The sequence below is a fragment of the Acipenser ruthenus genome, chromosome 5, assembly GCF_902713425.1.
Source record: "Acipenser ruthenus chromosome 5, fAciRut3.2 maternal haplotype, whole genome shotgun sequence".
NCBI lineage: Eukaryota > Metazoa > Chordata > Actinopteri > Acipenseriformes > Acipenseridae > Acipenser > Acipenser ruthenus.
Genome location: NC_081193.1, coordinates 4,389,881 through 4,403,146, shown reverse-complemented (window position 1 = coordinate 4,403,146; position 13,266 = coordinate 4,389,881). Strand labels below are relative to the sequence as shown.

Here is a 13,266-nt window from a genome sequence, read left to right as displayed (position 1 = left end):
TTATAACGAACCCCCCTGGGACCTGGAGACATGTTCGTTATATGAGGTTGTTCACTATAATAGGGTTTGGCAATTTACTGTATCAGAATAGTGATAAATTGAACATCTTTATACAGTATACAGTAGTTCTTCCAAGACAACTTCACATTGATCAACATTTAAACTGTATATTTAAAGAAAACCGTAAAGAAATGAAAAAAATAAAAAGTACACTTACATGCTGAATACAGTAATTACGTGCCCTTTCTCTTGAAAAACATATCCAGGGTAGATTGCATATTTTACGTGCTTTTCTCAATGCACGCTGTTTCAGTCTTGTTAACACCTCACGCCTGTTGCCATGGTTGCAGTTTCTGTGAAGATGGTAACGGTTGCATACATCACACATGATTCACACTACAATAGGTTATCTGTGAATCAGCCTTATCTTCGAATTAGCCAACCAAGGTCTTTGTTTTCACTGAGAGAATAACACATCCACACTGGAGAAAGTTCAGTGTCAGTCACTACCGAGATCGTTTTATCCGGGTAGATTTTGTAAAAGTGACCGTTCTAATAGGGCTAATTTCCATTGAAAAACAACGTTCTTGCTGCTTGGATGGTTAAAAACTGGGGTTATTTATAAGAAGACTGGCAGGTGACAGACTGAATCCCCTCCTTGTCATAGGAGTTGAGGGACCTCACTGGAAGGAGTTTCTTTATGAGAAGGCCTTGGCAGAGCTCGGAAACGAAAAGGAAAGAAGGATCTTCTGCACAAGAGCTCAAAAAAGGTGACTCGTGTAATCTAGGGACCCCTTGTTTCTAGAAGGTTTTGTTTTTATCAAGGCAATTTCAAAAGACGTCATTGTTACTGACTAAATACTAATGAAAACTTTGTTGTTCTTCAGAAACGCAAGGTCAGTAAACTGTGTTGCATGTGTAACAATACTGTGGTTGTGTTGAATTCGAAATCATAAAACATATTGACCCCCTCACTAAAGAAAATGTCCCCTTAAAATGTTGGTAGGGGGCCAAATTGACCCTCAATCAGTAAGTCCTGGAGCAAACACTGCAACTCGCCTCATGTGTGATTTATCAGGTTGGTCCATCTGGTAAAATAACAAGTTGTAAGTGAAGTCATGTCTGAAGTTTTTTTTCAAGTTGAAATATGTTTCTGAAAGTGGTCCAAAATGGTTGAGAGCCTCTACACCCTTAGAGTTTCGGGGGGGCCTAGGCGGCCCCAGACCCCTGGCCAAAACATTAGTTTTGCCCAGGAGTTTGTCAAAATGATCATTGGCCACTTTCTTCCATGTTAATAATGTACCCTTCTGTAGGTGCAGTAGAAGCTGGTATTCTCCAATGGCTTATAGTTAGGGCTTCAACTTTTTGGTTTATATTTTCCAAATCTCTACCTCCCTTTAAATGTTAATTAGTCGTTGTTAGGTTGTCTCTGCTTCCTGATAAAGAGAAAACTACGAATTAAAGATAATGTTTTTCTTTGCTACAAATCAAGGAGATTTTAAATGATGGACTTGCTATCATTGTACACTCCGTACTGGGTATTTTGTGCTGAAAAGAAAATCTGTCAGGACAACTCTGTTAAAAGAGTGAAAATAACAAAAGCACAATGATAAACTAGGCCACTGCAAGAATCAAATGCAATTAGGATCAGGGATGAGCAATTAATATAATTTGTTACGTCTGCTTGAAATAAAAATTAAGCGAAACAGACTCAGTCATGATATGAAGGTAAAAACAAGTGACATGGTTTTGTAATTAACAGCTTTTTCTGAGTTTAGTTAGGAAACAGAATCAGCTCAAAATAACTTTAAAGGGATGTCATGTGATAAAAAAATAAAACCCGGAAACTTATAGTCCTACCTAAAATGGACCCTCTTAGAACCAGATTCATGGTTTAACAGGATCTTTGCTCAAATTGAATAGGCCTATATGGTGTTTCTACTCCATTGTGTTTTACATTTTATATAAGATGCATATGTGCACAACTCACTCCAGCAGAGTTTCATCATTTTGTTTCTCATAACATTATATTTGTGCTTTAGGCTAGTGTAACATGTACCAGTACTGGTTGACAATGTTAACGAAAAAAAATGAATAAATCAAATTACCGGTAGCTGAAATACAATCACACATAGTAACTTGCCTTTATCAGTTGTTGACAGCATCCTTTTTATATGCAGATTTTTGAAAAAAATAAAAACATTCATTGAACTCTCTGGCATGTGCTACCAACCACAGACTTTTGTTATTAATGAAAAAGCAATTTTCAAACATTTCTAACATTTAAAATGATCTTCTATCCTCATGTGAATTCTGCAGGCCTTGGGAGCCAAGAATATTGTGTTTTACTTTGAGCTGCATATTGTGATGAATATGAATTAGTGTGATTTTTTTTTTTTTTTGGAGTATCAGCCTTCACCTTTTCATTTAAGCACAGAGTCTTTTATTCAGCATGCACCAAGGTTACTTCGTTTACATGTTGTTGTTGTTTTTCTTCACAATGCAGACTTGCTTTATTACATAATAGCTGTTCTAAAAGTTCAGCAAATGTCACAATCAAATTACATGTCTTTTTCAATTATATTAAATATATTAAACATAATTACAAAAGCTAAGGAGCCAAAACATTCATAAGGAGGCAACTCGCATTTTGTATCTGATAATTCGATTTTACTCCAATCCTTAATTTCTCTAATCTTTCAAATCTGAACCCCTCTGAGTCGGGCATGGTATGAAATGCAGCTGCTCGGAGAAAGCAAACTGTTGCATCATTGACAGGTTTTTCAATGATTGTCTCTGAGTCTGCTTGTCACTGTAATTGGGGCAGTCCTCAAAGTTCAAACCTGATCATTGGAACCATATTAATACTCCCCCTCCCTCTCTTTTGTGCTGCATTCAGAATATCTCAATTCAATTTCCTTTCAGTGCTGCATAAAGTTATACATACCACATGATCATCCAGCCCCTTGTACTGTAAACAAAAAAATGCATTAAAGCGCAAATGAATCAGTGTTGTCATCAGTCAGTTGTTAAATTGCTGTATTAGAATGACGGTATCATTCTACTATTGTAGGGAGCTGCCCTTCTTCTCCCCTTAGTATTGAATCATTGCATTGGAAATGTTGTTCCACGACACTGTTGTGATTGTTGTTAAGGTGGTTTATCAAGGCTGCTGGAACTTGTGGACGAAGGGTCTACAGAGTGTACCATGAGAATACACAGTGCATGCATCTCATTAGGTTTTCTATCCTGTCTTGTCAATTGCAGTTCTGTGGTTTGGGCCACAAAGTATCTAGTAATATGCTTCAGTACAAATATACCACCTCTCCATTGTCACAATCTATAGGCACTATATTTAATATTGACAAGGTTAAAGAGCATGTAATGATACTGTATTTTTTTTACTGCTGTTTGTTAGTCAGACATTTGTTTTCCCTTCTTGTCAAACTCCAGTCTTGTTTAGTATGTATGTGGAGCCTGGGGCACATTATCCAGTCAAGTGAGCGCCATTAGGAATTGATCTATCCAGACACGGACAGCATTGACTGTGCTAATAAAGGGATGTTTTCTCTCCAGTTTCAGGAGCTGCAGAGCTCTTCACTTCATCACAGTCACTGCATCCAGACACTCATTATTGGAGGTGATACCTATAAAGCACGCTGTCAGAGAAGCACATATTGGCAGTGCCTTTAACGCTTTCCTGGTCTCAAGTGGATCCATCCTAGGCATACAAAATTGTGTCGCTGAGAGATAGCTTTGGGAGATATGCAACTTGTGGATAGCCTACAGCATGTAAAGCAGAACAAACAATCAGCTTTGATTACCTTCTCAAAACCCTTTTCAGTAGTTTTTTTTTTTTTTAAGCTAATGAGTTGGTATATTGAAAGCTCAGTAAAGATTTTTAGGCATTATTAAATGATCTTCAGAACGACTAAGTCCAATCGAAACACACCATAATCAAGAACACTATCTTATTTTTACATTTATTTATTTATTTATTTATTTTCCCAGCTACATGTATATTACGCTAGCATGATCTTTGCATGCATAGGATCTATGTAAAGAATTTGTTTACTGACTGTTCATTTCACTATACAATTTTGACCTGAGCCCTGTTGGGTTAATAAAAAATGCTTCTTGAACCGTGCAGACTTGTTCCAGATTATCTAGCCTGAAGTTATATTCCATGTTTTTATTTAAATCATACATCTGACATGTTCAATCCTTGATGGTTTTACATCCATTTCCGGAAAACACTGTTCCTAGTTCCTAATAAACAAGGGAACTGGGACAGACAATTACAGAATGTTTATATGCTGTTCCAACGCAAAAAATATGTTTTACTGCAAATTGCGCATACGTATATCATAAGAATATAATACAACAATTGGAAACTCCTGCTGCTGCTACTGTATGTCTGGAGTCTATGTTGGGAGCAGGGTTGTGCTAAGGATCCTCGTGGGCAGTAATGAGCATTGTTTTTCTTATCCGAATGATTCCATAGAGAATCCACTGTAATGTTCTGCCACTGGTTCTTTAGATTAAGGTCTTTTCAGCTGTAATGTGTATCCTGAAGGCTTCAAGGTCGTGAATCAGCTGGAACAGGAGTGCACTTAGTGTTTGTTTGGGAGTTTGCTTCTGTGAAATCTTGTTTCTCTTATAACTTGTAAACAGCATGTTGCATTGATTGAAAATTTGCGTCCGCCTTTGTAACGATGTGGGGGACAAAACAATGGCAGATTGTTCTAATAAAGTTATTAATAAATCTATGAGTGGAATGCTTTGTGAGCACAATTTGCTGTTTGAGTTTTAATAGACACAGTACAATATTTGAAAGAAAAGAAACATGGGCACTAGAAAGTTAAGAACATAAGAAAGTTTACAAACGAGAGGAGGCCATTCAGCCCATCTTGCTCGTTTGGTTGTTAGTAGCTTATTGATCCCAGAATCTCATCAAGCAGCTTCTTGAAGGATCCCAGGGTGTCAGCTTTAACAACATTACTGGGGAGTTGGTTCCAGACCCTCACAATTCTCTGTGTAAAAAAGTGCCTCCTATTTTCTGTTCTGAATGCCCCTTTATCTAATCTCCATTTGTGACCCCTGGTCCTTGTTTCTTTTTTCAGGTTAAAAAAGTCCCCTGGGTCGACATTGTCTATACCTTTTAGGATTTTGAATGTTTGAATCAGATCGCCGCGTAGTCTCCTTTGTTCAAGACTGAATAGATTCAATTCTTTTAGCCTGTCTGCATATGACATGCCTTTTAAACCCGGGATAATTCTGGTTGCTCTTCTTTGCACTCTTTCTAGAGCAGCAATATCCTTTTTGTAACGAGGTGACCAGAACTGAACACAATATTCTAGGTGAGGTCTTACTAATGCATTCTAAACTTCCCTTGATTTAAATTCAACACTTCTCACAATATATCCGAGCATCTTGTTGGCCTTTTTTATAGCTTCCCCACATTGTCTAGATGAAGACATTTCTGAGTCAACATAAACTCCTAGGTCTTTTTCATTCCTTTTTCAATTTCAGTATCTCCCATATGATATTTACAATGCACATTTTTATTGCCTGCATGCAATACTTTACACTTTTCTCTATTAAATTTCATTTGCCATGTGTCTGCCCAGTTCTGAATGCTGTCTAGATCATTTTGAATGACCTTTGCTGCTGCAACAGTGTTTACCACTCCTCCTATTTTTGTGTCGTCTGCAAATGTAACGAGTTTGCTTACTATACCAGAATCTAAATCATTAATATAGATTAGGAATAACAGAGGACCTAATACTGATCCCTGTGGTACACCACTGGTTACTGCACTCCATTTTGAGGTTTCTCCTCTAAGCAGTACTTTCTGTTTTCTACCTGTTAACCACTCCCTAATCCATGTGCATGCATTTCCTTGAATCCCTACTGCATTCAGTTTGAGAATTAATCTTTTATGCGGAACTTTGTCAAAAGCTTTCTGGAAATCTAAATAAACCATGTTGTATGCTTTGCAATTATCCATTGTCAATGTTGCATCCTCAAAAGTCAAGCAGGTTAGTTAGACACGATCTCCCTTTCCTAAGACCATGCTGACTGTCTCCCAGTATATTGTTACCATATAGGTAATTTTCCATTTTAGATCTTATTATAGTTTCCATAAGTTTACATATAATAGAAGTCAGGCTTATTGGTCTGTAGTTACCTGGTTCGGTTTTGTCTCCCTTTTTGTGGATCGGTATTACGTTTGCTATTTTCCAGTCTGTCGGTACAACCCCTGTGTTAAGAGACTGTTGCATGATCTTGGTTAGTGGTTTGTAAATAACTTCTTTCATTTCTTTGAGTACTATTGGGAGGATCTCATCTGGCCCAGGGGATATGTTTATTTTAAGAGCTTCTAGTCCCTTTAACACTTCTGCCTCTGTTATGCTAAAGTTATTTAAAATTGGATAGGAACAGGTCGACATGTGGGGCATGTTGTCCGTGTCCTCCTTTGTAAAAACCTGTGAAAAGTAATCATTTAATATATTTGCTTTCATATGTCATTTAACACACATAGCTTTTACACCAGAGCGGTGGTACTGCAATTTGTATGGACATTTTTAACTAATAGGCTTATAAAGATAAGCTTGAATTTTTTTTGTTTTTAATTTATTGAATTACATAAATTATTTTCACAAAATTGCCATCCCTGCATAATACTACAAATATAGTGAAATGAGAAATGTTAATTTCCATAGGCTTGATCAATTTTCAGATGTACAGAACAAACTGATTGGCAATATTTATAAATGGGTGGAATGAGTCAGAATGGGGGTTACATTTAGCACATTGTATTCACTTTGAGTATTAACTCTCAACACCTCCACATTCTCTTAAATCACAGCCTCTCACAAGCAGCTTGGGTCTCCCATCTGTATCAAAGCAGAAGCACATGTCAGGGTGCTCTCGCCCACTCTGTCCATCACACATCAAATATGTTTCCTTTTTAAGTAAAGATAGCTAAATGAAGAAATAAAAGCAGACATTTCTTGTGGACTGGAAGTGTTCCTTTGTGTAACACGATTCGAGGAATTACAGATGCAAACTGAAATGATTGGCCTACTTATAAAAGTAGGTTTTCGGTGTGCCCCTGAAATTGAGTTTATGTGATGCCACTGCAGGTGCAGAAATGGTCTTGTCTTGTAAAAATCACTAAAATGAGGGCAACATGATGTTGATTTGTGGACCCAGTTAAAGGTTCGGATGAAGAGGAGAGGCAATGGCAGACAGAAAAAGAGACCATGTGCTTTTTTGAAGCAGCCCTTCTTAAACACCTTTGCAAAGATGTGTCATTATTTGAATCATCTAATTCGCTCCACACAGGGTTGGGGCCAATTCCTGTTTTTCAGTTCCAATTCTTTTTTAAAATCAAATTCCCAATTCCAATTCCCTTTTAATCAATTCCAACACATCGATCAAAATTGCAATTAGCAGGATTCCATTTAAAACAAGCTTCTCACAGTGGCAACACATTACTGAAATTGAAGTCACTGTTAATCGATTAAATTGGATTCAGATGAAAGCAGTTGAACAATCCCTTTCTTCTGCAGGTTTCAGCTCAAGTATTCCATTAAAGTTTTAGCTGTACCAGATGGTACCACAGTTTCCTAAAAGGCAGACTAATCTGATTAACAAATGGATCATGTTACCATTTACTTAACATTTCAGCACAATTATGTGTGCCATTTAAAATGTTTACAACATTAAAAACATTAACCATAAGATAAAACTATAACTGACAATGATCAACTTTTTACTAAAGCCAACATAAAAATTATCCAAAGGGACACGGAATAACTTTGTTGAGTATTTTCTTCCTTTGTTTTTCTTTTGCAAGTAAGAAATATCAATACACGGAATAATCTGGATGTACTCTATGAAACACTATTGCTGTTTCTAAAATGCAGCAGCACCTAATAAATAAAACAAACTGTCAAAGTATTGCAGTTATTATTTATGTTTACCGAAGCATTATCCGTCTAAAAAATGCAGATTGTGCTTTACTGATTAGTATTCAATTATACGACAAGTTGAAAACTGCAAAGTCCATGAGCAGCACTCTCCATAAAGGCAGAATCACCAGACGCCTGCTTCGCCCACCCTAATATCAGAGTGTAAATAAGCTCTGTCAAAATCAAGCAGTCTGTGTGGAGTGCAGGATACGCCCTATAGCGTGGAGATCGTCGGTTCAGCTTATTCCACTGCAGGCTGTAGACAGGGGGAGGCCTGGGTGGGAAGGGCTTAGGTTGGCCAGGGTGTCCTCGGCTCACCGCGCACCAGCGACCCCTGTAGACTGTCCGGGTGCCTGCGGGCCTGCCTGTAATTTGCCCAGAATGACGCTGTAGCTCTGAGGTGACTGCGTGGCGGGCCTGCAGAGTGAAAAGAAGCGGACGGCTGACACTTTTCAGCGGTCCGTCTTCGTCTCTCCCAAGTCAGTGCGGGGGTGGCAGCAGTAAGCCGGGTTGAAATATAAAAAATAATTGGGCTTTCCAAATTGGGGAGAAAACTATACTAACCTTTGAGGTGCTAAACAAAAAAAAATAATATTTCTCCACAGTGGTATAGAAATAATATATAATACATAAAAATAAATAAATAAAAATAAAAAATCAAGATCATTATTTTCATTTACTTTCATTCTTATTTTTGCATTTGAGTCCTCCTGATCCCTAGAAGTATCCCCGGGGTTACGTGTTAAAAACCTCTGCTCTAAAATATCAATTCCAAGTCCTTTGAAGGAATTGGAATTCCAATTGGAATCGGGAATTGATGTCTTGCAGGTTGTTTTTATACAAAAACAGAAATCTGGTATTTAAAATAAATAAATGAAAAAAAAACCCTTCTGATTTATGCACTGGGAATCTCATAATGAATACTCCTCCAAGTTCTCTCCTGTGATAAAAAGGGATTTGTCCCCTGACTGCGTTTGAACAACCCTCCGTAATTAAAACGTCAGAAGCTGTGTGTTTGTGGACCAGCCAGCTTGCTGAGTTTTACTGAATCATCCGCTTGCCTCCTGTGTGAGATCACAAATTACAGAGTGCAGGAACTGCTTTTCTCTGCTCAGGATTATTTGTTTTAATGAGTTTTTAAAATAGGTTCACGGTTTTAAAAAAAGCATGTACTTTTTTGGTTTGTTTGTTTCACTCTAAAAACAGCTTCAAAGGACAACTGGCTATCAGTGTTTTGGATGCTATAATCACAGTAAAGAATACAGAGACGTTATTAAACTGCTAGTGTTTTTTTTTTTTATAGTATATGATCACAAATGAGTGCTAACAAAGGCTTTCAAATCCGGAATTATATTTTAGTTCTAAAAAGAAAGGCCAGCACGTTAACTTGCTAATAAATAACACAATGTGTTTTAATGCTTTGGTTAACACCTCTTTAACAGCTGTATTAATCCTTATATTATAGCGGCTGATGAGTTTTTATAATACTAAGATCCGTACTTGCCTCTGCACTCCAGAGTTTGCTCTATAGTTGAATGGTAAGACCTTCCTCTTTTGAATGGTTCACGTCCACCTCTTACCTGTCCAGTCAGTTCAGGAGGCTGAGATGCTGATTCATTACAATGTATTGTCACTCTGTGTGTGTGTGTTTAATTATATAGAATATAGGTGCAATCCACCCGCTAGTGAAAGCTAACCTGTGACTCTAATTCTTTCTGTTTGCAGGTTGCTGACACAGACCGTAGGACTACTCTATGTTGGCAACTATGAAAGACCTTTTGCTCAGATGAAGGTAAGCCAGTTAAATATACAACACATATGAATAGATTCATCACTTTAATGTGTGCACTTCAGGGATGATTAAACTAGACCTGGGTATTGACATGCCTGGGTGTGCTTTAGGTCCGATTTCAGCATCACTCGTGGAAGATAAATTAAAGAACAGCACTAGTGGACTTTTTAACCCTAGATACACCTGAAATTGTAGGGGGTGGTCCAACTTTTTGAAATATGCAATTTTTAATAGCCAGTTTATGTAGATTTATAAAATGGCTATAGCAACATCTACTATTACCACTGAGTAGATCAAGTGTTGACCTATGGGAGGCAGAGCTGTTACACTTCATGCAATTTAAACATCGCATAATTAGTCAGACACTGTCTCCCAGGCTAATTTTGCTAATTTGTTATTTTCTCCCTGTATTCTACAGCACTCTTCTCCTCTGCGTCTGAAACCTGTTAACCCTGTTCCATAACCCTAACTGCCTTATCATAATTTATACTGCCATACTGTCACTACGCACTGACTGTTAAAAGACTCCCTGAAGACATAACTCTATTCACAGTAATAGAATCAGAATCCCCCCATATTATTATTATTATTATTATTATTATTATTATTATTATTATTATTATTATTATTGAATCGGGGCCACATGAATGCTTAGGCTCAGGTTAGTGGAGCTCCCAAGGTTAAAATTCTTATGTGTTCCAGTGCTTTATAAACAAGACCTTTTACTTGGTATTTCAGTGTAAGTAATATAAACATTTTGCAGTAAAACAAGAGCCTGTAGTGGTGTTGAGAAAACCCCTGGGAATTGAGGACTATTTGTAAAACATTTCATCATCTTTTTTAGCTGGTTTCATTCGACTGGTGGTGCAAAACTTTTAGCCATAGCTGTGCAGCTCTGTCATTCAGAATCTACAGAAGTGCATGCTGGCTATTATTGTGTGTGTTTTGCAATGACCTTGATGATTGATGTGTCTTTCACTCTGATCCCAAGCTTTGTAGGATGTGTGTTCTGAAACATTCATGGGGTTTCAATGAGAGTTTTTTTTAACTCGAGACATTTACTTGAGAAAAATGTCTCGTAAAATGCTTTTTCAGGTTTCCATTCGCTCAGTTTATTTTACTCGAGTAAACCGGGCTTTTCACTCGACGACATGCAAATGAATGGGAAAGGTGGAGGTTGATATGTAAATTAGCTATGTGTAAAGTACTAGTGCTGTTTTTGAAGATTACTAGTGAAATTTTGTGAAATTTTGTGAAAATGCGGTTTCCATGCGCAGAGAACTGGTACACGAGTGAATCTAAGCTGCTGTAATAAAGCAAAATACCTCGTGCCTGGTTGGTTAATAATGTGTTTTACTGCTCTTGACCAAATTGTTTTTCAAATATCACTAGCATGGTGTCATGTCGTTAGTAGTGAATACTGTTCCAACTAATTTATCTTACGACTCATTAATTAAAAATGAAAATGAGTATAAAATGAAACTGACCAACAGGTATTGCAGATCATCATGGCTGAAAACCGGTAGAGACGTTATATATATATATATCCCTTTCATTCAGGCAATACAGCATATAGGGGATCAGGTGATGCTGCGTATACTACCCTGGCTTATAAACCCTACCTGTCTGGATGACTGACAGCTGCTGAGGAAGCATTCAACATCACGCTTGGGCAAATATGGCTAGTGAGCACTTGAAAGGGAAGTGGCAGATACTGATGAAACGGACTGAAGTGCATTAGTTTGTACCCCAAATTGCCACTGCCTTCTGTGTCCTGCACAAACTCTTGTCAACAACAAACTGAGGTGTTCAGGAATCAGGCTGCCCGTGAGACAGACGGGGAGGTTACCAGTGTTGTCAAGTCTCACGAGAAAAAAAAAAAGCAGCACTGCCTTTCAAAACAAGACCAAAACAAGCGCACCCCGTGTTAAAGTATGAGTGTTTATGCAAATTACAACCCGCAACTCTCAAAAACAAGCCCAATCCCGCTTATTATAAGCGGACCTGGCAACTGTGAAGGGTACCTGAGCCGCCAGTTTCAATTGGACAGCAGCGATCTGAGGAGGCTCGTGCTGTCAGAGATTCTCTCCTTTCTTTTAAGTTGCGTTGGATTTACTGTTGTGTTAAATATTATATAAAACACAATCAATACGTTCATTTGCAATTTTATTTGGTCAGTTCTGAGAGGGCATCAACAACTTGGATGTTGTTACGCTGTTTCATGACATCCAGTTCACAAACTATATTCATTAACATGGAGGGCAGACACGCGTTGTCTTTGGACATAGCTGGGATCAAAAAAAGGACGGGAATTAATTCAGTTAGACATTTAAGCAGCTCATTTGCTCTTCATGTTTAACTTTAGCATAGTTTTTACAGCAAGGGTATTCTCAAACAGCTGCTTTAATACTATAACAAGGACATAACGCAGTTCATGGTAATTGGTTTTATATAGAACTGTAAACCCACAAGAGATATACAACATGACAGTCCAGACAAAGCAAAAAACAATAGTAAAAAAAGCTGCCCGCATTATCATTAAGGTGAACTACTCCACTGCTAACCATAAAATCCCCCATCAGCCACTACTTTCTGCTATCTTGGAATCCACAGTAACAACCAACCTGCTCCCTTGCAATATTTATAGGTAAGGATAAACACGCTCATTAACATTTACATGTGAAATGCGGGTTTCCATGCGAAACTGGGCGTGGTTTTCCCGTGTGTTTCGTCATTTATACGAGTAAATGAGATTTACCCTATCCCTCTCTTTGGCCGTTTTTTTGGCTACAAACCTGATTTACCCGAGTAATTCTCCCAAACGTGCACACGCATCGCCATTTCACGTGTAAATTGACCCGCATCGAAACCCCATGATTAACAGCTTTCTCAGCAGATGCCTTTTTCTGTGCTTTCACCCAAGTTAAAGTAGCTCCCAAAGTCAAAATGATGAATGGCTATTGTGTATCAAGGCTTTTCTTGTGTTTTCAGCTGAGTGCTGGTAAAGTCCTGCCGCGTACTGCCCTACGGGAAGCCTGTGGCTCAAGTGCCGTCCTGCCTGGGATCCTTAGCACTCAGTCGGCTGTGCATTCTGGTTGTGTGTTGTTAATATTGTGTTTCTCTCTCCTCTCTCTTTCGCTCTCTTTTTCTTACAGTGTAAGGATTGAAACGAAACCAAGCAGCTACTGTGGGCGTGCCTACTTTAGTAGCTTGATGCTCACTCTTACAAAGGCTTGTTTACAAGAAGGCTGCTTCCAGTCTCGTGTCTGTACTGACCGGAAGGTTAGCCAGTGGTTGTTTTACAAAGGGACATCCCTGTTAATACCCCACTAATGGTAACTGCGACACTGTCGCCCCCGCTTCTGGACCGAGGTTACCATTCAGTACCGAGTACACTGGGTCAGTACCGAGTGTCAGTACCGAGTACACTGGGTCAGTACTGAGTGTACTGGGTCGGTACCGAGTGTCAGTACCAAGTACACTGGGTCGGTACCT

At 38.4% G+C, this 13,266-nt stretch overlaps 1 pseudogene; it reads left to right on the top strand.

Annotated features, from left to right (window-relative positions):
• Positions 1 to 13,266, top strand: part of LOC117403224 (mRNA-capping enzyme-like) — a 124,170-nt pseudogene that overhangs the window by 89,131 nt on the left and 21,773 nt on the right.